The sequence below is a fragment of the Triticum dicoccoides genome, unplaced genomic scaffold (assembly GCF_002162155.2).
Source record: "Triticum dicoccoides isolate Atlit2015 ecotype Zavitan unplaced genomic scaffold, WEW_v2.0 scaffold4092, whole genome shotgun sequence".
Lineage (NCBI taxonomy): Eukaryota > Viridiplantae > Streptophyta > Magnoliopsida > Poales > Poaceae > Triticum > Triticum dicoccoides.
Genome location: NW_021270137.1, coordinates 63299 through 78692, shown reverse-complemented (window position 1 = coordinate 78692; position 15394 = coordinate 63299). Strand labels below are relative to the sequence as shown.

Sequence of the window (15394 nt, the reverse complement as noted above, 5' to 3'; positions counted from 1 at the left end):
TTCACGAGTCTAGCGGCGGCGTTGTGGCGCGGCAAGCATGCACTGGTGTGGTTGAGAGGGAGGGGTGGAAACCGCGTTAAACTCGTCTCCGTAGTTGAGAGGGAGCGGCCAAAGGAATGTACAACCGTCTTTGTAGTGGAGCTGGGAGGGGCAAGGATAAGGGAGGAAGACGGGGGTAACATGTCGGATGCAATCATACCAGCACTAAAGCACCGGATCCCATCAGAACTCTGAAGTTAAGCGTGCTTGGGCGAGAGTAGTACTAGGATGGGTGACCTCCTTGGAAGTCCTCGTGTTGCATTCCCTTTTTAATTTTTTTGCGCCGCTTGCAAAACAAAACGCACGTGTAAGTAATATATTTACCGTGTTTTATTATTTTGCACGAGTTCGGTAAGTTATAGCTGGGTGCTCACGATTCACGAGTCTAGCGGCGGCGTTGTGGCGCGGCAAGCGTGCACTGGTGCGGTTGAGAGGGAGGGGTGGAAACCGCGTTAAACTCGTCTCCGTAGTTGAGAGGGAGCGGCCAAAGCAATGTACAATCGTCTTTGTAGTGGAGCTGGGAGGGGCGAGGATAAGGGACGTAGACGGGGGTAACATGTTGGATGCGATCATACTAGCACTAAACCACCGGATCCCATCAGAACTCTGAAGTTAATCGTGCTTGGGCGACAGTAGTACTAGGATGGGTGACCTCCTGGGAAGTCCTCGTGTTGCATTCCCTTTTTAATTTTTTGCGCCGCTTGCAAAACAAAACGCACGTGTAAGTAATATATTTACCGTGTTCTATTATTTTGCACGAGTGCGGTAAGCTATAGCTGGGTGCTCACGATTCACGAGTCTAGCGGCGGCATTGTGGCGCGGCGAGCGTGCACTGGTGCGGTTGAGAGGGAGGGGTGGAAACCGCGTAAAACTCGTCTCCGTAGTTGAGAGGGAGCGGCCAAAGCAATGTACAATCGTCTTTGTAGTGGAGCTGGGAGGGGCAAGGATAAGGGACGAAGACGGGGGGTAACATGTCAGATGCAATTATACCAGCACTAAAGCACTGGATCCAATCAGAACTCCGAAGTTAAGCGTGCTTGGGCGAGAGTAGTACTAGGATGGGTGACCTCCTGGGAAGTCCTCGTGTTGCATTCCCTTTTTAATTTTTTTGCGCCGCTTGCAAAACAAAACGCACGTGTAAGTAATATATTTACTGTGTTTTATTATTTTGCACGAGTGCGGTAAGCTATAGCTGGGTGCTCACGATTCACGAGTCTAGCGGCGGCGTTGTGGCGCGGAAGCGTGCACTGGTGCGGTTGAGAGGGAGGGGTGGAAACCGCGTTAAACTCGTCTCCGTAGTTGAGAGGGAGCGGCCAAAGCAATGTACAATCGTCTTTGTAGTGGAGCTGGGAGTGGCAAGGATAAGGGACGAAGACGGGGGGTAACATGTCAGATGCAATCATACCAGCACTAAAGCACTGGATCCCATCAGAACTCCGAAGTTAAGCGTGCTTGGGTGAGAGTAGTACTAGGATGGGTGACCTCCTGGGAAGTCCTCGTGTTGCATTCCCTTTTTAATTTTTTTTGCGCCGCTTGCAAAACGAAACGCACGTGTAAGTAATATATTTACCGTTCTTTATTATTTTGCACGAGTGCGGTAAGGTATAGCTGGGTGCTCACGATTCACGAGTCTAGCGGCGGCGTTGTGGCGCGGCAAGCGTGCACTGGTGCGGTTGAGAGGGAGGGGTGGAAACCATGTTAAACTCATCTCCGTAGTTGAGAGGGAGTGGCCAAAGCAATGTACAATCGTCTTTGTAGTGGAGCTGGGAGGGGCAAGGATAAGGGACGAAGACGGGGGTAACATGTCGGATGCGATCATACCAGCACTAAAGCACTGGATTCCATCAGAACTCCGAAGTTAAGCGTGCTTGGGCGAGAGTAGTTCTAGGATGGGTGTCCTCCTGGGAAGTCCTCGTGTTACATTCCCTTTTTAATTTTTTTTGCGCCGCTTGCAAAACAAAACGCACATGTAAGTAATATATTTACCGTGTTTTATTATTTTGCACGAGTGCGGTAAGCTATAGCTGGGTGCTCACGATTCACGAGTCTAGCGGCGGCGTTGTGGCGCGGCAAGCGTGCACTGGTGCGGTTGAGAGGGAGGGGTGGAAACCGCGTTAAACTCGTCTCCGTAGTTGACAGGGAGCGGCCAAAGCAATGTACAAACGTCTTTGTAGTGGAGCTGGGAGGGGCAAGGATAAGGGACGAAGACGGGGGGTAACATGTCAGATGCAATCATACCAGCACTAAAGCACTGGATCCCATCAGAACTCCGAAGTTAAGCGTGCTTGGGCGAGAGTAGTACTAGGATGGGTGACCTCCTGGCAAGTCCTCGTGTTGCATTCCCTTTTTAATTTTTTTTGCGCCGCTTGCAAAACAAAACGCACGTGTAAGTAATATATTTACCTTGTTTTATTATTTTGCACGAGTGCGGTAAGTTATAGCTGGGTGCTCACGATTCAAGAGTCTAGCGGCGGCGTTGTGGCGCGGCAAGCGTGCACTGGTGCGGTTGAGAGGGAGGGGTGGAAACCGCGTTAAACTCGTCTCCGTAGTTGAGAGGGAGCGGCCAAAGCAATGTACAAATCGTCTTTGTAGTGGAGCTGGGAGGGGCAAGGATAAGGGACGAAGAAGGGGGTAACATGTCGGATGCGATCATACCAGCACTAAAGCACCGGATCCCATCAGAACTCTGAAGTTAATCGTGCTTGGGCGAGAGTAGTACTAGGATGGGTGACCTCCTGGGAAGTCCTCGTGTTGCATACCCTTTTTAATTTTTTTTGCGCCGCTTGCAAAACAAAACGCACGTGTAAGTAATATATTTACCGTGTTTTATTATTTTGCACGAGTGCGGTAAGGTATAGCTGGGTGCTCACGATTCACGAGTCTAGCGGCGGCGTTGTGGCGCGGCAAGCGTGCACTGGTGCGGTTGAGAGGGAGGGGTGGAAACCGTGTTAAACTCATCTCCGTAGTTGAGAGGGAGCGGCCAAAGCAATGTACAATCGTCTTTGTAGTGGAGCTGGGAGGGGCAAGGATAAGGGACGAAGACGGGGGTAACATGTCGGATGCGATCATACCAGCACTAAAGCACTGGATTCCACCAGAACTCCGAAGTTAAGCGTGCTTGGGCGAGAGTAGTACTAGGATGGGTGTCCTCCTGGGAAGTCCTCGTGTTACATTCCCTTTTTAATTTTTTTGCGCCGCTTGCAAAACAAAACGCACGTGTAAGTAATATATTTACCTTGTTTTATTATTTTGCACGAGTGCGGTAAGTTATAGCTGGGTGCTCATGATTCACGAGTCTAGCGGCGGCGTTGTGGCGCGGCAAGCGTGCACTGGTGCGGTTGAGAGGGAGGGGTGGAAACCGCGTTAAACTCGTCTCCGTAGTCGAGAGGGAGCGGCCAAAGCAATGTACAATTATCTTTGTAGTGGAGCTGGGAGGGGCAAGGGTAAGGGACGAAGATGGGGGTAACATGTCGGATGCGATCATACCAGCAATAAAGCACCGGATCCCATCAGAACTCTGAAGTTAAGCCTGCTTGGGCTAGAGTAGTACTAGGATGGGTGACCTCCTGGGAAGTCCTCGTGTTGCATTCCCTTTTTAATTTTTTTTGCGCCGCTTGCAAAACAAAACGCACGTGTACGTAATATATTTACCGTGTTTTATTATTTTGCACGAGTGCGGTAAGTTATAGCTGGGTGCTCACGATTCACGAGTCTAGCGGCGGCGTTGTGGCGCGGCAAGCGTGCACTGGTGCGGTTGAGAGGGAGGGGTGGAAACCGTGTTAAACTCATCTCCGTAGTTGAGAGGGAGCGGCCAAAGCAATGTACAATCGTCTTTGTAGTGGAGCTGGGAGGGGCAAGGATAAGGGACGAAGACGGGGGTAACATGTCGGATGCGATCATACCAGCACTAAAGCACCGGATCCCATCAGAACTCTGAAGTTAAGCGTGCTTGGGCGAGAGTAGTACTAGGATGGGTGTCCTCCTGGGAAGTCCTCGTGTTGCATTCCCTTTTTAATTTTTTTTGCGCCGCTTGCAAAACAAAACACACGTGTAAGTAATATATTTACCGTGTTTTATTATTTTGCACGAGTGTGGTAAGTTATAGCTGGGTGCTCACGATTCACGAGTCTAGCGGCGGCGTTGTGGCACGGCAAGCGTGCACTGGTGCGGTTGAGAGGGAGGGGTGGAAACCGCGTTAAACTCGTCTCCGTAGTTGAGAGGGAGCGGCCAAAGAAATGTACAATCGTCTTTGTAGTGGAGCTGGGAGGGGCAAGGATAAGGGACGTAGACGGGGGTAACATGTTGTATGCGATCATACCAGCACTAAACCATCGGATCCCATCAAAACTCCAAAGTTAAGCGTGCTTGGGCGAGAGTAGTACTAGGATGGGTGACCTCCTGGGAAGTCCTCGTGTTGCATTCCCTTTTTAATTTTTTTTGCGCTGCTTGCAAAAAAAAACGCACGTGTAAGTAATATATTTACCGTGTTTTATTATTTTGCACGAGTGCGGTAAGTTATAGCTGGGTGCTCACGATTCACGAGTCTAGCGGCGGCGTTGTGGCGCGGCAAGCGTGCACTGGTGCGGTTGAGAGGGAGGGGTGGAAACCGTGTTAAACTCATCTCCGTAGTTGAGAGGGAGCGGCCAAAGCAATGTTCAATCGTCTTTGTAGTGGAGCTGGGAGGGGCAAGGATAAGGGACGAAGACGGGGGTAACATGTCGGATGCGATCATACCAGCACTAAAGCACTGGATCCCATCAGAACTCCGAAGTTAAGCGTGCTTGGGCGAGAGTAGTACTAGGATGGGTGTCCTCCTGGGAAGTCCTCGTGTTGCATTCCCTTTTTAATTTTTTTTGCGCCGCTTGCAAAACAAAACACACGTGTAAGTAATATATTTACCGTGTTTTATTATTTTGCACGAGTGCGGTAAGTTATAGCTGGGTGCTCACGATTCACGAGTCTAGCGGCGGCGTTGTGGCGCGGCAAGCGTGCACTGGTGCGGTTGAGAGGGAGGGGTGGAAACCGCGTTAAACTCGTCTCCGTAGTTGAGAGGGAGCGGCCAAAGCAATGTACAATCGTCTTTGTAGTGGAGCTGGGAGGGGCAAGGATAAGGGACGTAGACGGGGCTAACATGTTGGATGCGATCATACCAGCACTAAACCATCGGATCCCATCAGAACTCCAAAGTTAAGCGTGCTTGGGCGAGAGTAGTACTAGGATTGGTGACCTCCTGGGAAGTTCTCGTGTTGCATTCCCTTTTTAATTATTTTTGCGCCGCTTGCAAAAAAAAAACGCACGTGTAAGTAATATATTTACCGTGTTTTATTATTTTGCACGAGTGCGGTAAGTTATAGCTGGGTGCTCATGATTCACGAGTCTAGCGGCGGCGTTGTGGCGCGGCAAGCGTGCACTGGTGCGGTTGAGAGGGAGGGGTGGAAACCGCGTTAAACTCGGCTCCGTAGTTGAGAGGGAGCGGCCAAAGCAATGTACAATCTTCCTTGTAGTGGAGCTGGGAGGGGCAAGGATAAGGGACGAAGACGGGGGGTAACATGCCGGATGCGATCATACCAGCACTAAAGCACTGGATCCCATCAAAACTCCGAAGTTAAGCGTGCTTGGGCGAGAGTAGTACTAGGATGGGTGTCCTCCTGGGAAGTCCTCGTGTTGCATTCCCTTTTTATTTTTTTTGCGCCGCTTGCAAACAAAACACACGTGTAAGTAATATATTTACCGTGTTTTATTATTTTGCACGAGTGCGGTAAGTTATAGCTGGGTGCTCACGACTCACGAGTCTAGCGGCGGCGTTGTGGCGTGGCAAGCGTGCACTGGTGCGGTTGAGAGGGAGGGGTGGAAACCGCGTTAAACTCGTCTCCGTAGTTGAGAGGGAGCGGCCAAAGCAATGTACAATCGTCTTTGTAGTGGAGCTGGGAGGGGCAAGGATAAGGTACGTAGACGGGGGTAACATGTTGGATGCGATCATACCAGCACTAAACCATCGGATCCCATCAGAACTCCAAAGTTAAGCGTGCTTGGGCGAGAGTAGTACTAGGATGGGTGACCTCTTGGGATGTCCTCGTGTTGCATTCCCTTTTTAATTTTTTTTGCGCCGCTTGCAAAACAAAACGCACGTGTAAGTAATATATTTACCGTGTTTTATTATTTTGCACGAGTGCGGTAAGTTATAGCTGGGTGCTCATGATTCACGAGTCTAGCGGCGGCGTTGTGGCGCGGCAAGCGTGCACTGGTGCGGTTGAGAGGGAGGGTTGGAAACCGTGTTAAACTCGGCTCCGTAGTTGAGAGGGAGCGGCCAAAGCAATGTACAATCGTCTTTGTACTGGAGCTGGGAGGGGCAAGGATAAGGGACGAAGACGGGGTGTAACATGTCGGATGCGATCATACCAGCACTAAAGCACTGGATCCCATCAGAACTCCGAAGTTAAGCGTGCTTGGGCGAGAGTAGTACTAGGATGGGTGACCTCCTGGGAAGTCCTCATGTTGCATTCCCTTTTTAATTTTTTTGCGCCGCTTGCAAAACAAAACGCACGTGTAAGTAATATATTGACCGTGTTTTATTATTTTGCACGAGTGCGGTAAGTTATAGCTGGGTGCTCCCGATTCACGAGTCTAGCGGCGGCGTTGTGGCGCGGCAAGCGTGCAATGGTGCGGTTGAGAGGGAGGGGTGGAAACCGCGTTAAACTCGTCTCCGTAGTTGAGAGGGAGCGGCCAAAGCAATGTACAATCTTCTTTGTAGTGGAGCTGGGAGGGGAAAGGATAAGGGACGAAGACGGGGGGTAACATGTCGGATGCGATCATACCAGCACTAAAGCACCGGATCCCATCAGAACTTCGAAGTTAAGCGTGCTTGGGCGAGAGTAGTACTAGGATGGGTGACCTCCTGGGAAGTCCTCGTGTTGCATTCCCTTTTTAATTTTTTTTGCGCCGCTTGCAAAACAAAACGCACGTGTAAGTAATATATTTACCGTGTTTTATTATTTTGCACGAGTGCGGTAAGTTATAGCTGGGTGCTCACGATTCACGAGTCTAGCGGCGGCGTTGTGGCGCGGCAAGCGTGCACTGGTGCAGTTGAGAGGGAGGGGTGGAAACCGCGTTAAACTCGTCTCCGTAGTTGAGAGGGAGCGGCCAAAGCAATGTACAATCGTCTTTGTAGTGGAGGTGGGAGGGGAAAGGATAAGGGACGAAGACGGGGGTAACATGTCGGATGCGACCATACCAGCACTAAAGCACCAGATCCCATTAGAACTTCGAAGTTAAGCGTGCTTGGGCGAGAGTAGTACTAGGATGGGTGACCTCCTGGGAAGTCCTCGTGTTGCATTCCCTTTTTAAATTTTTTTGCGCCGCTTGCAAAACAAAACGCACGTGTAAGTAATATATTTACCGTGTTTTATTATTTTGCACGAGTGCGGTAAGTTATAGCTGGGTGCTCATGATTCACGAGTCTAGCGGCGGCGTTGTGGCGCGGCAAGCGTGCATTGGTGCGGTTGAGAGGGAGGGTTGGAAACCGTGTTAAACTCGTCTCCGTAGTTGAGAGGGAGCGGCCAAAGCAATGTACAATCTTCTTTGTAGTGGAGCTGGGACGGGAAAGGATAAGGGAGGAAGACGGGGGTAACATGTTGGATGCGATCATACCAGCACTAAAGCACCGGATCCCATCAGAACTTCGAAGTTAAGCGTGCTTGGGCGAGAGTAGTACTAGGATGGGTGACCTCCTGGGAAGTCCTCGTGTTGCATTCCCTTTTTAATTTTTTTTGCGCCGCTTGCAAAACAAAACGCACGTGTAAGTAATATATTTACCGTGTTTTATTATTTTGCACGAGTGCGGTAAGTTATAGCTGGGTGCTCACGATTCACGAGTCTAGCGGCGGCGTTGTGGTGCGGCAAGCGTGCACTGGTGCGGTTGAGAGGGAGGGGTGGAAACCGCGTTAAACTCGTCTCCATAGTTGAGAGGGAGCGGCCAAAGCAATGTACAATCGTCTTTGTAGTGGAGCTGGGAGGGGCAAGGATAAGGGATGAAGATGGGGGTAACATGTTGGATGCGATCATACCAGCACTAAAGCACCGGATCCCATCAGAACTCCGAAGTTAAGCGTGCTTGGGCGAGAGTAGTACTAGGATGGGTGACCTCCTGGGAAGTCCTCGTGTTGCGTTCCCTTTTTAATTTTTTGCGCCGCTTGCAAAACAAAACGCACGTGTAAGTAATATATTTACCGTGTTTTATTATTTTGCACGAGTGCGGTAAGTTATAGCTGGGTGCTCACGAATCACGAGTCTAGCGGCGGCGTTGTGGTGCGGCAAGCGTGCACTGGTGCGGTTGAGAGGAAGGGGTGGAAACTGCGTTAAACTCGTCTCCGTAGTTGAAAGGGAGCGGCCAAAGCAATGTACAATCATCTTTGTAGTGGAGCTGGGAGGGGCAAGGATAAGGGACGAAGACGGGGGTAACATGTCGGATGCGATCATACCAACACTAAAGCACTGGATCCCATCAAAACTCCGAAGTTAAGCGTGCTTGGGCGAGAGTAGTACTAGGATGGGTGTCCTCCTGGGAAGTCCTCGTGTTGCATTCCCTTTTTAATTTTTTTTGCGCCGCTTGCAAAACAAAACGCACGTGTAAGTAATATATTTACCGTGTTTTATTATTTTGCACGAGTGCGGTAAGTTATAGCTGGGTGCTCACGATTCACGAGTCTAGCGGCGGCGTTGTGGCGCGGCAAGCGTGCACTGGTGCGGTTGAGAGGGAGGGGTGGAAACCGCGTTAAACTCGTCTCCGTAGTTGAGAGGGAGCGGCCAAAGCAATGTACAATCGTCTTTGTAGTGGAGCTGGGAGGGGCAAGGATAAGGGACGTAGACGGGGGTAACATGTTGGATGCGATCATACCAGCACTAAACCACCGGATCCCATCAGAACTCCAAAGTTAAGCGTGCTTGGGCAAGAGTAGTACTAGGACGGGTGACCTCCTGGGAAGTCCTCGTGTTGCATTCCCTTTTTAATTTTTTTTTGCGCCGCTTGGAAAACAAAACGCACGTGTAAGTAATATATTTACCGTGTTTTATTATTTTGCACGAGTGCGGTAAGTTATAGCTGGGTGCTCATGATTCACGAGTCTAGCGGCGGCGTTGTGGCGCGGCAAGCGTGCACTGGTGCGGTTGAGAGGGAGGGGTGGAAACCACGTTAAACTCGGCTCCGTAGTTGAGAGGGAGCGGCCAAAGCAATGTACAATCGTCTTTGTCGTGGAGCTGGGAGGGGCAAGGATAAGGGACGAAGATGGGGGGTAACATGTCGGATGCGATCATACCAGCACTAAAGCACCGGATCCCATCAGATCTCCGAAGTTAAGCGTGCTTGGGCGAGAGTAGTACTAGGATGGGTGACCTCCTGGGAAGTCCTCGTGTTGCATTCCCTTTTTAATTTTGTTTGCGCCGCTTGCAAAACAATACGCACGTATAAGTAATATATTTACCGTGTTTTATTATTTTGCACGAGTGCGGTAAGTTATAGCTGGGTGCTCACGATTCACGAGTCTAGCGGCGGCGTTGTGGCGCGGCAAGCGTGCACTGGTGCGGTTGAGAGGGAGGGGTGGAAACCGCGTTAAACTCGTCTCCATAGTTGAGAGGGAGCGGCCAAAGCAATGTACAATCGTCTTTGTAGTGGAGCTGGGTGGGGCAAGGATAAGGGACGAAGATGGGGGTAACATGTCGGATGCGTTCATACTAGCACTAAAGCACCGGATCCCATCAGAACTCCGAAGTTAAGCGTGCTTGGGCGAGAGTAGTACTAGGATGGGTGACCTCCTGGGAAGTCCTCGTGTTGCGTTCCCTTTTTAATTTTTTTGCGCCGCTTGCAAAACAAAACACACGTGTAAGTAATATATTTACCGTGTTTTATTATTTTGCACGAGTGCGGTAAGTTATAGCTGGGTGCTCACGATTCACGAGTCTAGCGGCGGCGTTGTGGCGCGGCAAGCGTGCACTGGTGCGGTTGAGAGGGAGGGGTGGAAACCGCGTTAAACTCGTTTCCGTAGTTGAGAGGGAGCGGCCAAAGCAATGTACAATCGTCTTTGTAGTGGAGGTGGGAGGGGAAAGGATAAGGGACGAAGACGGGGGTAACATGTCGGATGTGATCATACCAGCACTAAAGCACCAGATCCCATTAGAACTCCGAAGTTAAGCGTGCTTGGGCGAGAGTAGTACTAGGATGGGTGACCTCCTGGCAAGTCCTCGTGTTGCATTCCCTTTTTAATTTTTTTCGCGCCGCTTGCAAAACAAAACGCACGTGTAAGTAATATATTTACCGTGTTTTATTATTTTGCACGAGTGCGGTAAGTCATAGCTGGGTGCTCACGATTCACGGGTCCAGCGTCGGCGTTGTGGCGCGGCAAGCGTGCACTGGTGCGGTTGAGAGGGAGGGGTGGAAACCGCGTTAAACTCGTCTCCGTAGTTGAGAGGGAGCGGCCAAAGCAATGTACAATCGTCTTTGTAGTGGAGGTGGGAGGGGAAAGGATAAGGGACGAAGACGGGGGTAACATGTCGGATGCGATCATACCAGCACTAAAGCACCAGATCCCATTAGAACTCCGAAGTTAAGCGTGCTTGGGCGAGAGTAGTACTAGGATGGGTGACCTCTTAGGAAGTCCTCGTGTTGCATTCCCTTTTTAATTTTTTTTGCGCCGCCTGCCAAACAAAACGCACGTGTAAGTAATATATTTACCGTGTTTTATTATTTTGCACGAGTGCGGTAAGTTATAGCTGGGTGCTCATGATTCACGAGTCTAGCGGCGGCGTTGTGGCGCGGCAAGCGTGCATTGGTGCGGTTGAGAGGGAGGGTTGGAAACCGTGTTAAACTCGGCTCCGTAGTTGAGAGGGAGCGGCCAAAGCAATGTACAATCGTCTTTGTAGTGGAGCTGGGAGGGGCAAGGATAAGGGACGAAGACGGGGGTAACATGTCGGATGCGATCATACCAACACTAAAGCACCGGATCCCATCAGAACTCCGAAGTTAAGCGTGCTTGGGCGAGAGTAGTACTAGGATGGGTGACCTCCTGGGAAGTCCTCGTGTTGCATTCCCTTTTTAATTTTTTTTGCGCCGCTTGCAAAACAAAACGCACGTGTAAGTAATCCATTTACCGTGTTTTATTATTTTGCACGAGTGCGGTAAGTTATAGCTGGGTGCTCACGATTCACGAGTCTAGCGGCGGCGTTGTGGCGCGGCAAGCGTGCACTGGTGCAGTTGAGAGGGAGGGGTGGAAACCGCGTTAAACTCGTCTCCGTAGTTGAGAGGGAGCGGCCAAAGCAATGTACAATCGTCTTTGTAGTGGAGGTGGGAGGGGAAAGGATAAGGGACGAAGACGGGGGTAACATGTCGGATGCGATCATACCAGCACTAAAGCACCAGATCCCATTAGAACTCCGAAGTTAAGCGTGCTTGGGCGAGAGTTGTACTAGGATGGGTGACCTCCTGGGAAGTCCTCGTGTTGCATTCCCTTTTTAATTTTTTTTGCGCCGCTAGCAAAACAAAACGCACGTGTAAGTAATATATTTACCGTGTTTTATTATTTTGCACGAGTGCGGTAAGTTATAGCTGGGTGCTCACGATTCACGAGTCTAGCGGCGGCGTTGTGGTGCGGCAAGCGTGCACTGGTGCGGTTGAGAGGGAGGGGTGGAAACCGCGTTAAACTCATCTCCATAGTTGAGAGGGAGCGGCCAAAGCAATGTACAATCGTCTTTGTAGTGGAGCTGGGAGGGGCAATGATAAGGGATGAACATGGGGGTAACATGTTGGATGTGATCATACGAGCGCTAAAGCATCGGATCCCATCAGAACTCCAAAGTTAAGCGTGCTTGGGCGAGACTAGTACTAGGATGGGTGACCTCCTGGGAAGTCCTCGTGTTGCGTTCCCTTTTTAATTTTTTTGCGCCGCATGCAAAACAAAACGCACGTGTAAGTAATATATTTACCGTGTTTTATTATTTTGCACGAGTGCGGTAAGTTATAGCTGGGTGCTCACGAATCACGAGTCTAGCGGCCGCGTTGTGGTGCGGCAAGCGTGCACTGGTGCGGTTGAGAGGAAGGGGTGGAAACTGCGTTAAACTCGTCTCCGTAGTTGAGAGGGAGCGGCCAAAGCAATGTACAATCGTCTTTGTAGTGGAGCTGGGAGGGGCAAGGATAAGGGACGAAGACGGGGGTAACATGTCGGATGCGATCATACCAACACTAAAGCACTGGATCCCATCAGAACTCCGAAGTTAAGCGTGCTTGGGAGAGAGTAGTACTAGGATGGGTGTCCTCCTGGGAAGTCCTCGTGTTGCATTCCCTTTTTAATTTTTTTTGCGTCGCTTGCAAAACAAAACGCACGTGTAAGTAATATATTACCGTGTTTTATTATTTTGCACGAGTGCGGTAAGTTATAGCTGGGTGCTCACGATTCACGAGTCTAGCGGCGGCGTTGTGGTGCGGCAAGCGTGCACTGGTGCGGTTGAGAGGGAGGGGTGGAAACCGCGTTAAACTCGTCTCCGTAGTTGAGAGGGAGCGGCCAAAGCAATGTACAATCGTCTTTGTAGTGGAGCTGGGAGGGGCAAGGATAAGGGACGTAGACGGGGGTAACATTTTGGATGCGATCATACCAGCACTAAACCACCGGATCCCATCAGAACTCCAAAGTTAAGCGTGCTTGGGCGAGAGTAGTACTAGGACGGGTGACCTCCTGGGAAGTCCTCGTGTTGCATTCCCTTTTTAATTTTTTTTGCGCCGCTTGCAAAACAAAACGCACGTGTAAGTAATATATTTACCGTGTTTTATTATTTTGCACGAGTGCGGTAAGTTATAGCTGGGTGCTCATGATTCACGAGTCTAGCGGCGGCGTTATGGCGCGGCAAGCGTGCACTGGTGCGGTTGAGAGGGAGGGGTGGAAACCGCATTAAACTCGGCTCCGTAGTTGAGAGGGAGCGGCCAAAGCAATGTACAATCGTCTTTGTAGTGGAGCTGGGAGGGGCAAGGATAAGGGACGAAGACGGGGGGTAACATGTCGGATGCGATCATACGAGCACTAAAGCACGGGATCCCATCAGATCTCCGTAGTTAAGCGTGCTTGGGCGAGAGTAGTACTAGGATGGGTGACCTCCTGGGAAGTCCTCCTGTTGCATTCCCCTTTTAATTTTTTTTGCGCCGCTTGCAAAACAAAACGCACGTATAAGTAATATATTTACCGTGTTCTATTATTTTGCACGAGTGCGGTAAGTTATAGCTCGGTGCTCACGATTCACGAGTCTAGCGGCGGCGTTGTGGCGCGGCAAGCGTGCACTGGTGCGGTTGAGAGGGAGGGGTGGAAACCGCGTTAAACTCGTCTCCATAGTTGAGAGGGAGCGGCCAAAGCAATGTACAATCGTCTTTGTAGTGGAGCTGGGAGGGGCAAGGATAAGGGACGAAGATGGGAGTAACATGTCGGATGCGATCATACCAGCACTAAAGCACCGGATCCCATCAGAACTCCGAAGTTAAGCGTGCTTGGGCGAGAGTAGTACTAGGATGGGTGACCTCCTGGGATGTCCTCGTGTTGCGTTCCCTTTTTAATTTTTTTGTGCCGCTTGCAAAACAAAACGCACGTGTAAGTAATATATTTACCGTGTTTAATTATTTTGCACGAGTGCGGTAAGTTATAGCTGGGTGCTCACGATTCACGAGTCCAGCGGCGGCGTTGTGGCGCGGCAAGCGTGCACTGGTGCGGTTGAGAGGGAGGGGTGGAAACCGCGTTAAACTCGTTTCCGTAGTTGAGAGGGTGCGGCCAAAGCAATGTACAATCGTCTTTGTAGTGGAGGTGGGAGGGGAAAGGATAAGGGACGAAGACGGGGGTAACATGTCGGATGTGATCATACCAGCACTAAAGCACCAGATCCCATTAGAACTCCGAAGTTAAGCGTGCTTGGGCGAGAGTAGTACTAGGATGGGTGACCTCCTGGCAAGTCCTCGTGTTGCATTCCCTTTTTAATTTTTTTGTGCCGCTTGCAAAACAAAACGCACGTGTAAGTAATATATTTACCGTGTTTAATATTTTGCACGAGTGCGGTAAGTTATAGCTGGGTGCTCACGATTCACGAGTCCAGCGGCGGCGTTGTGGCGCGGCAAGCGTGCACTGGTGCGGTTGAGAGGGAGGGGTGGAAACCGCGTTAAACTCGTTTCCGTAGTTGAGAGGGTGCGGCCAAAGCAATGTACAATCGTCTTTGTAGTGGAGGTGGGAGGGGAAAGGATAAGGGACGAAGACGGGGGTAACATGTCGGATGTGATCATACCAGCACTAAAGCACCAGATCCCATTAGAACTCCGAAGTTAAGCGTGCTTGGGCGAGAGTAGTACTAGGATGGGTGACCTCCTGGCAAGTCCTCGTGTTGCATTCCCTTTTTAATTTTTTTGCGCCGCTTGGAAAACAAAACGCACGTGTAAGTAATATATTTACCGTGTTTTATTATTTTGCACGAGTGCGGTAAGTTATAGCTGGGTGCTCACGATTCACGAGTCTAGCGGCGGCGTTGTGGCGCGGCAAGCATGCACTGGTGCGGTTGAGAGGGAGGGGTGGAAACCGCGTTAAACTCGTCTCCGTAGTTGAGAGGGAGCGGCCAAAGCAATGTACAATCGTCTTTGTAGTGGAGCTGGGAGGGGCAAGGATAAGGGACGAAGACGGGGGTAACATGTGGGATGCGATCATACCAGCACTAAAGCATTGGATCCCATCAGAACTCCGAAGTTAAGCATGGTTGGGCGAGAGTACTACTAGGATGGGTGACCTCCTGGGAAGTCCTCGTGTTGCATTCCCTTTTTAATTTTTTTGCGCCGCTTGGAAAACAAAACACACGTGTAAGTAATATATTTACCGTGTTTTATTATTTTGCACGAGTGCGGTAAGTTATAGCTGGGTGCTCACGATTCACGAGTCTAGCGGCGGCGTTGTGGTGCGGCAAGCGTGCACTAGTGCGGTTGAGATGGAGGGGTGGAAACCGCGTTAAACTCGTCTCCGTAGTTGAGAGGGAGCGGCCAAAGCAATGTACAACCGTCTTTGTAGTGGAGCTGGGAGGGGCAAGGATAAGGGAGGAAGACGGGGGTTACATGTCGGATGCGATCATACCAGCACTAAAGCACCGGATCCCATCAGAACTTTGAAGTTAAGCGTGCTTGGGCGAGAGTAGTACTAGGATGGCTGACCTCCTGGGAAGTCCTCGTGTTGCATTCCCTTTTTAATTTTTTTTGCGCCGCTTGCAAAACAAAACGCACGTGTAAGTAATATATTTACCGTGTTTTATTATTTTGCATGAGTGCGGTAAGTTATAGCTGGGTGCTCACGATTCACGAGTC

At 50.5% G+C, this 15394-nt stretch overlaps 37 non-coding genes across 37 annotated transcripts; all 37 read left to right on the top strand.

Annotated features, from left to right (window-relative positions):
* Positions 1 to 185: 185 nt before the first annotated feature.
* On the top strand, positions 186 to 304 carry LOC119346239. The gene has a single exon (XR_005167507.1). It is a non-coding gene; the product is annotated as a 5S ribosomal RNA (ribosomal RNA).
* A 296-nt stretch (positions 305 to 600) lies between these two features.
* Positions 601 to 719, top strand: LOC119346413. Its single transcript, XR_005167685.1, has one exon. It is a non-coding gene; the product is annotated as a 5S ribosomal RNA (ribosomal RNA).
* Positions 720 to 1015: 296 nt separating this feature from the next.
* Positions 1016 to 1134, top strand: LOC119346355. The gene has a single exon (XR_005167625.1). It is a non-coding gene; the product is annotated as a 5S ribosomal RNA (ribosomal RNA).
* A 296-nt stretch (positions 1135 to 1430) lies between these two features.
* LOC119346292 lies at positions 1431 to 1549 on the top strand. The gene has a single exon (XR_005167557.1). It is a non-coding gene; the product is annotated as a 5S ribosomal RNA (ribosomal RNA).
* Positions 1550 to 1846: 297 nt separating this feature from the next.
* Positions 1847 to 1965, top strand: LOC119346400. Its single transcript, XR_005167673.1, has one exon. It is a non-coding gene; the product is annotated as a 5S ribosomal RNA (ribosomal RNA).
* Positions 1966 to 2263: 298 nt separating this feature from the next.
* Positions 2264 to 2382, top strand: LOC119346345. Its single transcript, XR_005167613.1, has one exon. It is a non-coding gene; the product is annotated as a 5S ribosomal RNA (ribosomal RNA).
* A 298-nt stretch (positions 2383 to 2680) lies between these two features.
* On the top strand, positions 2681 to 2799 carry LOC119346284. The gene has a single exon (XR_005167549.1). It is a non-coding gene; the product is annotated as a 5S ribosomal RNA (ribosomal RNA).
* A 297-nt stretch (positions 2800 to 3096) lies between these two features.
* LOC119346396 lies at positions 3097 to 3215 on the top strand. The gene has a single exon (XR_005167669.1). It is a non-coding gene; the product is annotated as a 5S ribosomal RNA (ribosomal RNA).
* Positions 3216 to 3511: 296 nt separating this feature from the next.
* On the top strand, positions 3512 to 3630 carry LOC119346344. The gene has a single exon (XR_005167612.1). It is a non-coding gene; the product is annotated as a 5S ribosomal RNA (ribosomal RNA).
* Positions 3631 to 3927: 297 nt separating this feature from the next.
* Positions 3928 to 4046, top strand: LOC119346218. Its single transcript, XR_005167485.1, has one exon. It is a non-coding gene; the product is annotated as a 5S ribosomal RNA (ribosomal RNA).
* Positions 4047 to 4343: 297 nt separating this feature from the next.
* On the top strand, positions 4344 to 4462 carry LOC119346391. Its single transcript, XR_005167663.1, has one exon. It is a non-coding gene; the product is annotated as a 5S ribosomal RNA (ribosomal RNA).
* Positions 4463 to 4759: 297 nt separating this feature from the next.
* On the top strand, positions 4760 to 4878 carry LOC119346204. The gene has a single exon (XR_005167468.1). It is a non-coding gene; the product is annotated as a 5S ribosomal RNA (ribosomal RNA).
* A 297-nt stretch (positions 4879 to 5175) lies between these two features.
* LOC119346382 lies at positions 5176 to 5294 on the top strand. Its single transcript, XR_005167652.1, has one exon. It is a non-coding gene; the product is annotated as a 5S ribosomal RNA (ribosomal RNA).
* A 299-nt stretch (positions 5295 to 5593) lies between these two features.
* LOC119346308 lies at positions 5594 to 5712 on the top strand. Its single transcript, XR_005167571.1, has one exon. It is a non-coding gene; the product is annotated as a 5S ribosomal RNA (ribosomal RNA).
* A 295-nt stretch (positions 5713 to 6007) lies between these two features.
* On the top strand, positions 6008 to 6126 carry LOC119346393. The gene has a single exon (XR_005167665.1). It is a non-coding gene; the product is annotated as a 5S ribosomal RNA (ribosomal RNA).
* Positions 6127 to 6424: 298 nt separating this feature from the next.
* On the top strand, positions 6425 to 6543 carry LOC119346261. Its single transcript, XR_005167528.1, has one exon. It is a non-coding gene; the product is annotated as a 5S ribosomal RNA (ribosomal RNA).
* Positions 6544 to 6840: 297 nt separating this feature from the next.
* LOC119346171 lies at positions 6841 to 6959 on the top strand. The gene has a single exon (XR_005167429.1). It is a non-coding gene; the product is annotated as a 5S ribosomal RNA (ribosomal RNA).
* A 297-nt stretch (positions 6960 to 7256) lies between these two features.
* LOC119346248 lies at positions 7257 to 7375 on the top strand. Its single transcript, XR_005167515.1, has one exon. It is a non-coding gene; the product is annotated as a 5S ribosomal RNA (ribosomal RNA).
* Positions 7376 to 7672: 297 nt separating this feature from the next.
* LOC119346170 lies at positions 7673 to 7791 on the top strand. Its single transcript, XR_005167427.1, has one exon. It is a non-coding gene; the product is annotated as a 5S ribosomal RNA (ribosomal RNA).
* A 297-nt stretch (positions 7792 to 8088) lies between these two features.
* Positions 8089 to 8207, top strand: LOC119346455. Its single transcript, XR_005167724.1, has one exon. It is a non-coding gene; the product is annotated as a 5S ribosomal RNA (ribosomal RNA).
* A 295-nt stretch (positions 8208 to 8502) lies between these two features.
* Positions 8503 to 8621, top strand: LOC119346388. Its single transcript, XR_005167659.1, has one exon. It is a non-coding gene; the product is annotated as a 5S ribosomal RNA (ribosomal RNA).
* A 297-nt stretch (positions 8622 to 8918) lies between these two features.
* On the top strand, positions 8919 to 9037 carry LOC119346354. Its single transcript, XR_005167624.1, has one exon. It is a non-coding gene; the product is annotated as a 5S ribosomal RNA (ribosomal RNA).
* A 299-nt stretch (positions 9038 to 9336) lies between these two features.
* LOC119346446 lies at positions 9337 to 9455 on the top strand. Its single transcript, XR_005167717.1, has one exon. It is a non-coding gene; the product is annotated as a 5S ribosomal RNA (ribosomal RNA).
* A 297-nt stretch (positions 9456 to 9752) lies between these two features.
* On the top strand, positions 9753 to 9871 carry LOC119346260. Its single transcript, XR_005167527.1, has one exon. It is a non-coding gene; the product is annotated as a 5S ribosomal RNA (ribosomal RNA).
* A 296-nt stretch (positions 9872 to 10167) lies between these two features.
* Positions 10168 to 10286, top strand: LOC119346353. Its single transcript, XR_005167623.1, has one exon. It is a non-coding gene; the product is annotated as a 5S ribosomal RNA (ribosomal RNA).
* Positions 10287 to 10583: 297 nt separating this feature from the next.
* Positions 10584 to 10702, top strand: LOC119346269. The gene has a single exon (XR_005167535.1). It is a non-coding gene; the product is annotated as a 5S ribosomal RNA (ribosomal RNA).
* A 297-nt stretch (positions 10703 to 10999) lies between these two features.
* LOC119346210 lies at positions 11000 to 11118 on the top strand. Its single transcript, XR_005167475.1, has one exon. It is a non-coding gene; the product is annotated as a 5S ribosomal RNA (ribosomal RNA).
* A 297-nt stretch (positions 11119 to 11415) lies between these two features.
* LOC119346250 lies at positions 11416 to 11534 on the top strand. Its single transcript, XR_005167517.1, has one exon. It is a non-coding gene; the product is annotated as a 5S ribosomal RNA (ribosomal RNA).
* A 297-nt stretch (positions 11535 to 11831) lies between these two features.
* LOC119346419 lies at positions 11832 to 11950 on the top strand. The gene has a single exon (XR_005167693.1). It is a non-coding gene; the product is annotated as a 5S ribosomal RNA (ribosomal RNA).
* Positions 11951 to 12246: 296 nt separating this feature from the next.
* On the top strand, positions 12247 to 12365 carry LOC119346398. Its single transcript, XR_005167671.1, has one exon. It is a non-coding gene; the product is annotated as a 5S ribosomal RNA (ribosomal RNA).
* Positions 12366 to 12661: 296 nt separating this feature from the next.
* On the top strand, positions 12662 to 12780 carry LOC119346286. The gene has a single exon (XR_005167551.1). It is a non-coding gene; the product is annotated as a 5S ribosomal RNA (ribosomal RNA).
* Positions 12781 to 13078: 298 nt separating this feature from the next.
* On the top strand, positions 13079 to 13197 carry LOC119346420. Its single transcript, XR_005167694.1, has one exon. It is a non-coding gene; the product is annotated as a 5S ribosomal RNA (ribosomal RNA).
* A 297-nt stretch (positions 13198 to 13494) lies between these two features.
* LOC119346267 lies at positions 13495 to 13613 on the top strand. Its single transcript, XR_005167533.1, has one exon. It is a non-coding gene; the product is annotated as a 5S ribosomal RNA (ribosomal RNA).
* Positions 13614 to 13909: 296 nt separating this feature from the next.
* On the top strand, positions 13910 to 14028 carry LOC119346352. Its single transcript, XR_005167621.1, has one exon. It is a non-coding gene; the product is annotated as a 5S ribosomal RNA (ribosomal RNA).
* A 295-nt stretch (positions 14029 to 14323) lies between these two features.
* LOC119346351 lies at positions 14324 to 14442 on the top strand. The gene has a single exon (XR_005167620.1). It is a non-coding gene; the product is annotated as a 5S ribosomal RNA (ribosomal RNA).
* Positions 14443 to 14738: 296 nt separating this feature from the next.
* On the top strand, positions 14739 to 14857 carry LOC119346427. Its single transcript, XR_005167702.1, has one exon. It is a non-coding gene; the product is annotated as a 5S ribosomal RNA (ribosomal RNA).
* A 296-nt stretch (positions 14858 to 15153) lies between these two features.
* LOC119346317 lies at positions 15154 to 15272 on the top strand. Its single transcript, XR_005167579.1, has one exon. It is a non-coding gene; the product is annotated as a 5S ribosomal RNA (ribosomal RNA).
* The last annotated feature ends 122 nt before the right edge of the window (positions 15273 to 15394 follow it).